Here is a 9,795-nt window from a genome sequence, read left to right on the forward strand (position 1 = left end):
ATCCCTAATCCCCAACACACACCCTATCCCATCTTTAATCCCCAATACACACCCCATCCTTTATCCCCAACACATACCCCATCCCTAATCCCCAACACACTCCCCCATCCCATCCCTAATCCCCAACACACACTCTCCCAAGCCGTACCTAATCCCCAACATACACCTCCATCCCATTCACATTCCTTCCCATAACTAAAGAGCAATACACACATACCAATGCCCATCCTATAACTAATCTCTAATACACACCCCATGTCATACCTAAAGGGCAATACATCAACACCACCATTTTATATGTGATCCCTGACACTCACACACACACACATGAACCATCCAATATATACAAAGTCCCCATCCCATGTCAAATCCCCAATTCACATATCAGGTGTACCCCTGTCACTCAGGGGTGTATGTGTGACTCTCTCACCAGTTTGTGACCCCGAATTTATGTGTCAATGTATTTTCACTGACATTTTAGTATCTGTGCTGGTGCAGGGTCCAGGGAACTTATGTAACATGGGAGCCCATGGGGCATCCCCCTCCTCCTTAGAGGTGGAAATCTGTCCCCTTGTGATGACAGCTGTCTGTTCTTGTTGGGTTAAATCTCCAATATATACACTCATCCCGTCCCAAATGCCCAGTATGCACACACATGCCTTGCCAACACCACAATAGCCATCACCATCAGCAGGGCTGCATTGTGAGTTGCTGCTTGTGCAGTGCCGTGGATGGACTCAGACTGAGATGTTGAGCTTCTGCCTGAGGGTCTTCTCAGAGGAATGCGAAAGGAACAATGGAAGTGGAATGTGTGACTTCAGACACGCATGGAAAATACCTTTAGGCATTTGATCTGGTGGTGACTCTTCAGGATATTTCTCCGAGCGGTCAGCGGGCTGGAGGCCCAGAACGGGGCAGCTGGTGGTCAGTGGGTTGGAGGGCCGGAGCGGGGCGGCTGTCTGTCCTATACCCTCACCCCCAAAACGCATATCCATCCCATATCCTAATCACGAAAACAGACACCCATCCTATACACTAATAATCAAAATGCACATCCGTCCTGCACACTAATCACCAAAACACACACCCATCTTATACACTAATCCCCAAATCACAGACCCATCCTATACACTAATCCCCAAAACACACACCCATCCTGTACCCTAATCACCAAAATCCACACCCATTTCTTACTTAATTGCTAAAATGCACACCCAATCCATACCTAATGAACATGCATACCCATCCCATACCTAACCGCAAAATGCACATGCCAACCCACATAGCTAATACACACACCCACATCTTGTACCTATTTCCTAATACCTACACATCCCATAAAACTCAACACGCACACACATACCCAGTGGTCGCATACAATCCATACCATACCTAATCCCCATTGCACATATACATCCCAACCCACACCAGTCCCTTATTCATTCCCTAACTCATACACACATCCTACAGCTAATTTCCAACATCCAAGCCCATTGCATACCCAATAGCCAACACACACAAACCAATCCCATACGTATTGCGGAACACCAGCATATCTCTCTGCCATCCTATTCATTCCAGTATCAAAACTTGTTCTGCAACACAAATAAACATCAGACTCGAACACAGCACCGGGATAGTGTATATCTTCTACCATACACGTTCCCGTTATAAAATAGAAGCTATACTTGCCACGACAAAAGGCAGTTCATGTAAACCCTAACTTTGGCCTTTTGCTGGGATCCTGTCAGAAGGAGGGAGGGAGCTGCGAACTCCAACCATTGCTGCCGCCCGCAATCCGAACATCTGGAGGAGAAAGAAGCTACTCGGCTCGGGGACAAGGAGGGATCCTGCAGAAAACCCGTCCTGCAGTTTTAAGGAGGCTGCTGGGAGAGAGCAGACACATTGGAACACGCGCCCCCCGCCCTCCCTCTGCTGTAATCCAGCTTGTTTCTCCTTTCAAGGAGGAAATTGTTAGTGACTGGAGGCAATCCGCAGAAATCTAACACCAGTGCTTTCCAGAAACAGAGCTCCCCTTTACCTGAGAAGAGTCAGTGCCGAGTTTTAAACAAGCTGCTTGGAGTTAGCAAGCTGGCTGTAAGGGGCAGAGAAAAGGAGCCGCTCGCCAGGAATCCGTGGGAGCCAAGGAAAGCACATCTGGATTGCATTATATACTGGGAGTGGCCTGAGCTCAGAAGCTGGCCATCGGGAACAGGGGGAAGGGTTGGGAGAATGTGCAATTCCAGAACAGTGCCGCGGCTCAGGCAACACCTTGTTTCAACTTTGAGACCTGACGCTCATGAATGAGGAGAAATATTCTGTCTCTTCAGTCCAGGCGCTGACCTGCGTTAATTCCGACCCAATCACCCTCAATAGAGAGTTACACAACTACTCGGTGGCGGAGACCGTCCAAGAACACAGTGTGTGACTAGAATACTAGTGGCACTCAGAATCTGCCCAGTACCAGAATGTGTAATCATCACTCCTTCAAAGGTCTTATTGTCAGCTCGGTGATTATAGATTTAAGTTCTGTTTCAGTACACAGTCTATGCGGAAGGAATGTTATTCGTTCGAAGATGATACCTTTTAGCTAAGATGTTACAACTGTGGTTCGGTGAACTGAGGTTTCACTGCCTGTTCAGAAGGCTGTACAGTTAAGCCCCTTGGCGTATTTTGCAGAAGAGATAAGAATTTCTCCTAGTTCCCTGGCTAATATCTATCGTCCCACCAACAGCAGTAACAGATTAACTGGTCATGACCATATTTGTATTTGTGGGAGCTTGTTGTGTGCAGATTGCCTGCCGCATTTGAGTTACATTACAGCAGTGGCTTCAAGAGAGTTTGATTGTCTGCAAAGTGCTTTGGGGTATCCTCAGAAGGTGATGATGCCATGTAAATGCAATTGTTCTTTCTTCTGAACGGCCGTCGTGGGGAGCATCTAGTAATGAACTGAAAGAACCATGCCACAGGATCTCACATTTTTTAAACAAGAACAAACTTCATATATAAATTAAACAAGACAAACTAACAACACTATCTATTGTAATTAGCTGAGTTGCAAAACCTGTCCTTTCTTTTAGTTTCCTTATTTATTACAAAATCTTGAGGGCTCATTGGTCTCTTCTGGAACCAACCCAGCAGTTCTTCTAATAGGTTTTGTCAAAATACCCACCAATCTTTTTGTTAAAATTTCATGCCTGTGGACTCCCAAGTTTCAGGTTGAGCTCCATTCCCTCCCCAAACTACCTGCTGTGTATTCACTACAGGGTTACTTTGAATCCAAGCTAAGCACATCTTCCAACATCTTTTTCCCTTATGAGCCTCATCTACAAACTGAGTGCGAGCTACCCCTGAATGCGTGCAGTGAACAAGAGAATTCATCATTTTTCTGCTTAATGCGCAGGCATGGCTCTAACATTTATACCTTTCGTTCAGCCAATGCGGGGAACTAAAACTCAAACTGAACTGCTTGTTTTTGTGAGCAAAACACACAAATAAACCCTACGGAAAGGGCTGTTTCCTGAAATATAACTCCATAGCAACATAATTACCTAGGATGTTCCAAACTGAAATGAACATTAACTATGAGCTTAGAAACCAAATCTGTGACTCTGTGACCCAAATGAATAATTTATATCCCTAGTCAAGTTAACAATCATTTTTTCAAACTTGTTGATCTCACCAAGGAGCTCCCTTTTAGCTTTTCATCTGGGAGCTATATAAATAATTTTATTTTTAAAAATTGAGATATATTTAGGACTCTTGACTCCATCACAAGCTTAGAGATAGGCTTTCTATTGCTTAGGTTTTCTCACTTCCAACCCTGATCAACCTCTGAACTGCCATTACTTGACATGTTCTTGCAATTTCTAAAGTTCAGAATTTTAATTACCTCATCTGTAACAAATGTAATTTGCCTCAAACTAAATGCTACTTCTAAAATATTAATATAAACCATAAAACTAGATGATTATGGCACATTGCATTTAGTTAGATGCATGATACAAATGTGGAGTATTTTGTCAAAAATCCATCATTGCATAATCCATTTGCCCCAAAAGGTAATTAGCTAACAGTGTAAGTGATGGGAATCTCATCTCAAAACAGAAACTTAGCAAAAGAGAGCAAATCAGTCAGCACCTGGGGAGAGAACAGGCAATTTAATGTTTTGAGTTCAGATTCTATTTCAAATTAGAAAAGCAGTTTGCCCAAACACTATTATAGAGAGATTATTCCCCTCAACTATGATACATTCAATTATATTATGTCATGATAACAATCAGAATAGGCGGACAGCTATTTTACATTGGTAACTGTTAAACAGAAAGATGATGTAGTCCTTTCACATGAATTCTGAGTCCTGAGCTGCAAGTCCTAAGATAAAATGACTTCACAGAAAAAAACAAGCTTTCTCCAAAGCACAGGGGTCACCATTCATAAAACAGTTGCATTTGTGTCCAAGCTTATGAAATCTGACTGAAATTTTGGGTAGATTAAAATGTCCCTGAATTTTAATAAAGTACAATTGGACATTTGGTTAGATTTCCATTGTCAACAGCTTCAAAGGGAAAGCAAAGTCATGACAGTAATTGATCCATATGCTCCAAAATTTTTCTCATGATCACGTTACTATTATGTGGAAATTTCAAGCTGAGTGAAAGTTGTACCTTTATCTTTTAGTTGAAATAAAGATGAATATTAATAGTTTAAACACTTCAAGCTGAGAAAAGACTTATTACAAATGATGAAGAGAGATAAATTGGAGTAATTTCAACAAGTAATATCTGAGAACACGGATATAATAAATCCGTAACAAAATAATGTGCTTTACTTTCCGGAGGCCAACCAGTTCTAGCAAAATAATACTTCGTCCAATGTTATCCACTCTTGTGTGTTAAAGTAAACCATCATGAAAAAAACGCAGTTAATTATGTTCCAATGCAACATGTTACTTGTGTGTGATACTGTCATGTTAAAGATGATGCATACGTTCCACATTCTACTTACTCCATCGTGACAAATAGGTAGGCCAAGCACTTTCCCATGAACACAGCACACATAAATAATAAAGTGCTTATTCATTATGATTCATGACATGAACATCAGCTGTAATATCATATAACTCATAGCTTTATCTTTTTTCCCAGCTGGAACTCATAATATTCTTGATATAAACAGTTGATGATTTAATGTATTGGGAATTCGCATAATCAACTTTGATTTTTTTTGTCAGTCTTGATTTGAACACATTGGTGAAATTTTTTATAAAACGTAAAGAACAATGTAGGCCCTGCATTGGTATATGTCAATGGCTAAATGGATAAGGACATTTTGAAATCATTTGATTTGATCAGCCTTTTGACAAATCTTTCTATTCTCTCTTCTGTTATGTGCATGTACCTTTAAAGCATCATGATCCAAGCTATATCCTCAACCACTTCCTGTAGTAGTGTTCCACATTCATGTCAATCTGGGTGAAGAATGTCTCCTTATTTCCCTATTCGATTTAGATGTAACTATCCTGTATTTATAGTTTTGGATTCTCCCATAAATGGAAACATTCTTTCCACATCAATCCTATCCAATTCATTCAAACCAATGGTTTGGACATGGGGATTAAATGTAATATTTACATAGCAGATAGCAGAAAGCTAGGTGGGAATGTGTGCTGTGAGGAAGATGCAAAGTGACTTCAAGAAGATGTAGATGGACTTGGTCGTGGGCGAAAACATTGCAGGTAGAATATAATGTAGAAAAATGTGAATTTATCCACATTGGAAGAACAGATATGCAGCTAGAGATAGTAGGAACTGCCGATGCTGGAGTCTGAGATAACAAGGTGTGGAGCTGGATGAACAAAGCAGGCCAGGCAGCATCAGAGGAGCAGGAGAGCTGATGTTTCGGGTCTGGACCCCTTTTCAGAAATGGGGGAGGGGAAGGGAGCTCTGAAATAAATAGAGAGGGGGGCGGTGATAGAAGGTGGATAGTGGAAGGTGGGAGAAAAGACGGACAGGTCAAGGAGGCGGGGCTGAAGCTAGTACAGGTGAGTGTAGGTAGGAAGTGGGGGTGGGGTTGGTCAGTGAGGTGGGAGGAGCAGATAGGTGGGAGAGAGGACAGACAGGTCAAGGAGGCGGGGATGAAGCTAATAAAGGTGAGTGTAGGTAGGAAGTTGGGGTGGGGTTTGGTCAGTGAGGTGGAAGGAGTGGATAGGTGGGAGAGAAGACAGACAGGTCAAGGAGGCGGGGATGAGAGGGGGGATCTGGTCTTGGGATAAGGTCAGGGGTGGGGAGACTTTGAAGCTAGTAAAGTCCACATTGAGATTATTGGATTGTAGGGTTCCAAGGTGGAATATGAGGTGCTGTTCCTCCAGTTTCCGAGCGGCATCGTTGTGACACTGGAGGAGGCCCAGGATGGACATATCGTCCAGGGAGTGGGAGGGGGAGTTGAAGTGGTTTGCAACTGGGAGGTGTTGTCGTTTGTCGCGAACCGAGTGTAGGTGTTCCACAAAGCAGTCTCCAAGCCTCCGCTTGGTCTCCCCGACGTAGAGGAGGCCACATCAGGAACAGCGGATACAATACACCACATTAGCGGATGTGCAGGTGAACATCTGTTTAATGTGGAAGGTTTTTTTGGTGCCTGGGATGGGGGTGAGGGGGGGAAGTGTAGGGGCAGGTGTAGCACTTCCTGCAGTTGCAGGGAAAGGTGCCTGGGGTGGTGGGGCTAGTGGGGAGTGTGGAGCAGATGAGGGAGTCACGGAGAGAGAGGTCCCTCTGGAAGGCAGCTAAGGGTGGGGAGGGAAATATATCCTTGGTAGTGGGGTCAGATTGCAGGTGGCAGAAATGGCGGAGAATGATGCGTTGAATCTGGAGGTTAATGGGGTGATACGTGAGGACAAGGGGAATTCTGTCTTTGTTGTTATTGCGGGGAGGGGCTGTGAGGGCTGAGGTGCGGGAAATGCAAGAGATGCAGCGAGGGCGTTTTTGACCACTGGGAGGGGGGTGAAATAGTGGCCCATGATAAATGAGGATATCTGGGATGTCCGGGAGTGTAACGCCTCATCTTGGGAGCAGATGCGGCGGAGGTGGAGGAATTGGGAATAGGGGATCGCATTCTTGCAGGAAGGTGGGTGAAAGGAGGTGTAATCTAGGTAGCTGTGGGAGTCGGTGGGCTTGAAGTAGGTATCAGTTTCAAGTTGGTTACCAGAGATGGAGACAGAGAGGTCCAGGAAGGAGAGAGAGGTATCAGAGATGGTCCAGGTGAACTTGAGGTTGGGGTGGAAGGTATTAGTAAAGTTGATGAACTGTTCGAGCTCCTCGTGGGAGCACGAGGCACCGCCAATAGTCATTGATGTAACGGAGGAAGAGGTGGGGGATAGTGCCAGTGTAGCTGCAGAAGAGGGACTGTTCCATGCATCTTACAAAAAGGCAGGCATAGCTTGGGCCCATGTGGGTACCCATGGCCACCCCTTTCGTTTGTAGGAAGTGGGAGGAGTTGAAGGAGAAGTTGTTAAGGGTAAGGACGAGCTCAGTTAGGTGGATAAGGGTGTCGGTGGAGGGGGGCTGGTTGGGCCTGCGGGACAGGAAGAAGTGGAGGGCTTTTAGGCCATCTGCATGGGGAATGCAATTGTATAGGGACTGGACATCCATGGTGAAGATGAGGTGTTGAGGGCCAGGGAATTGGAAGTTTTGGAGGAGGTGGAGGGCGTGGGTGGTGTCCCGGATGTAGGTGGGGAGTTCCTGGACCAGGGGGGAGAAAATGGAGTCGAGATAAGCAGAGATAAGTTCAGTGGGGCAGGAGTAGGCAGAGACAATGGGTTGGCCAGGGCAGTTGGGTTTATGGATTTTAGAAAGCAGATAGAAACAGGTGGTGCGGGGCTGGGGAAACGATCAGGTTGGAGGCTGTGGCTGGGAGATCACCTGAGGTGATAAGGTTATGGATGGTCTGGGAAATGATGTTTTGGTGGTCAGGGGTGGGGTCATGATCAAGGGGCATAACGATGCCATTCGGAAACTGGAGGAACAGCACCTCATATTTCACCTTGGAACCCTACAACCCAACGGTCTCAATGTGAACTTTACTAGCTTCAAAGTTTCCCCACCCCTGACCTCATCCCAAGACCAGCCCCCCCTCTCATCCCCGCCTCCTTGACCTGTCCATCTTCCTTCTCACCTATCCGCCCCTCCCTCCTCACTGACCAACCCCCATCCCAACTTCTCCTACCTACACATCACCCTTACTAGCTTCATCCCCACCTCCTTGACCTGTCCTTCTTCTCTCCCACCTATCTGCTCCACTATCCACCTTCTATCACCGCCCCCCTCTCTCTCTATCTATTTCAGAGCCCCCTTCCCATCCCCCAATTTCTGAAGAAAGGTCCAGACCCAAAACGTCAGCTTTCCTGCTCCTCTGATGCTGCCTGGCCTGCTGTGTTCCTCCAGCTCCACATCTTGTTATCTCAGATATGCAGCTAACCTTTTAAATAAGAAGGGGTCAGAAAATAAACAAAGGCATATGAGCGTCCTCCTCAACAAGTTACTGAAGGCTAACATGCAAGTACAGCAGGCAATTAGGCAGCAAAAATGAGAAGTTTTTAATCAACCACAAAATAATTAAAGTGATGCACAAGGTAGATGCAGGTGAGATGTTTCCCTTTGCTGGGGAGTCCAGAAGCAGAGGACACAATATCAAAAAAAGGAAAAAAAAACTCCTAACATGCTCAATATTTCCCAGATAACAGTGATCTCTCAGTGCTGGTATTTTTACACTTTTTTCTGTGTTTGTGTCCCTTCTGTAGTGTGAAGTTCAGAGTGTTTTAAGTGTAGCACATCTATACAAATTTACTGTAACTTCACCACTTTCAATTCATATATATATTTATATCCACCATATAGATGAATCCCAATACTTTAATGGCTTTTTAAAAATTACTTTGCTGTTCTACCCTGTTAAGTTCCTCATCTTCTAAGGTCTAGGTGATCTTTCTAATTTTTTGACTGAAGTGCATTTCTGTCCATTACAGTTTATTTGCCTATGAACTGCTTAGTATGTTTTTAAATCATATTTTCATATAATTTTGTATTTTTTCTCCGTGTTAGCCTTACTGCTAGTTTGACATTGTCTGCTAAAATTGGTGTTGAGCTTAAAATTCCTGAATCAAAATAATTCATACAAATAATGAATAACAGCAGTGTCAGAAAAGATCTTTGTAGAATGCCACTATCAGCCTTTTCCCAACCACAATAACTCCCTATATCCCTACTTTTTTTTCCTGTTTTGGCCAATACACCAGTCATTTAATTATTCATTCCCAAACACCACATGACCTAACTTTTGTCATGAACCTACAACATGTAGCCTTATTAAAGACATTATGCAAGTCTAAGTATATGCCATTTAGTCACTTGATGGAATTTGAGTATTGCTGGAAAATCATTTTTGTGCTCCTTTAATTGGCATATTCTGATGAGTACATACTGGCTCCTTGCCGGTACACAGACATGGTCCCACTGCTCCCCACCTGTATACAGTCATGGTCTCACTGCTCCTTGCCTGTACACAGCCACAGACTCACAGCCTGTAGTTTGCCATGGTCTTGCTGCTTGTGAATTGTCACAGTCTCTCTGCCTGTAGTTTGTCACAGTCCTGCTGCCTGTATATTGCCACAGTCTATCTGTCTGTAATCTGCTGCTGTCCAGCTGCCTGTACATTGCCACAGCCTCTCTGCCTGTAGTCTGCCATGGCACTGCTACCTGTACATTGCCACAGCCTCTCTGCCTGTAGTCTGCCATGGCACTG

General features: G+C 44.4%; 1 protein-coding gene across 2 annotated transcripts in view; it reads right to left on the reverse strand.

Annotated features, from left to right (window-relative positions):
- The window catches only part of b3gnt9 (UDP-GlcNAc:betaGal beta-1,3-N-acetylglucosaminyltransferase 9), a 16,126-nt gene that overhangs the window by 5,879 nt on the left and 452 nt on the right, over positions 1-9,795 (reverse strand). The window contains exon 1 of one of the 2 annotated variants that reach the window (XM_048605623.1): positions 2,042-2,138. The exons of the other annotated variant lie outside the window; for it this stretch is intronic. The gene's annotated coding sequence lies outside the window, so the exon portion shown is untranslated. Of the gene's footprint in view, positions 1-2,041; positions 2,139-9,795 lie in introns of those variants that run through there. 2 annotated transcript variants of the gene reach the window in all.

This window comes from Rhincodon typus, chromosome 15 (assembly GCF_021869965.1).
Source record: "Rhincodon typus isolate 14 chromosome 15, sRhiTyp1.1, whole genome shotgun sequence".
In the NCBI taxonomy this organism is placed as follows: Eukaryota; Metazoa; Chordata; class Chondrichthyes; order Orectolobiformes; family Rhincodontidae; genus Rhincodon; species Rhincodon typus.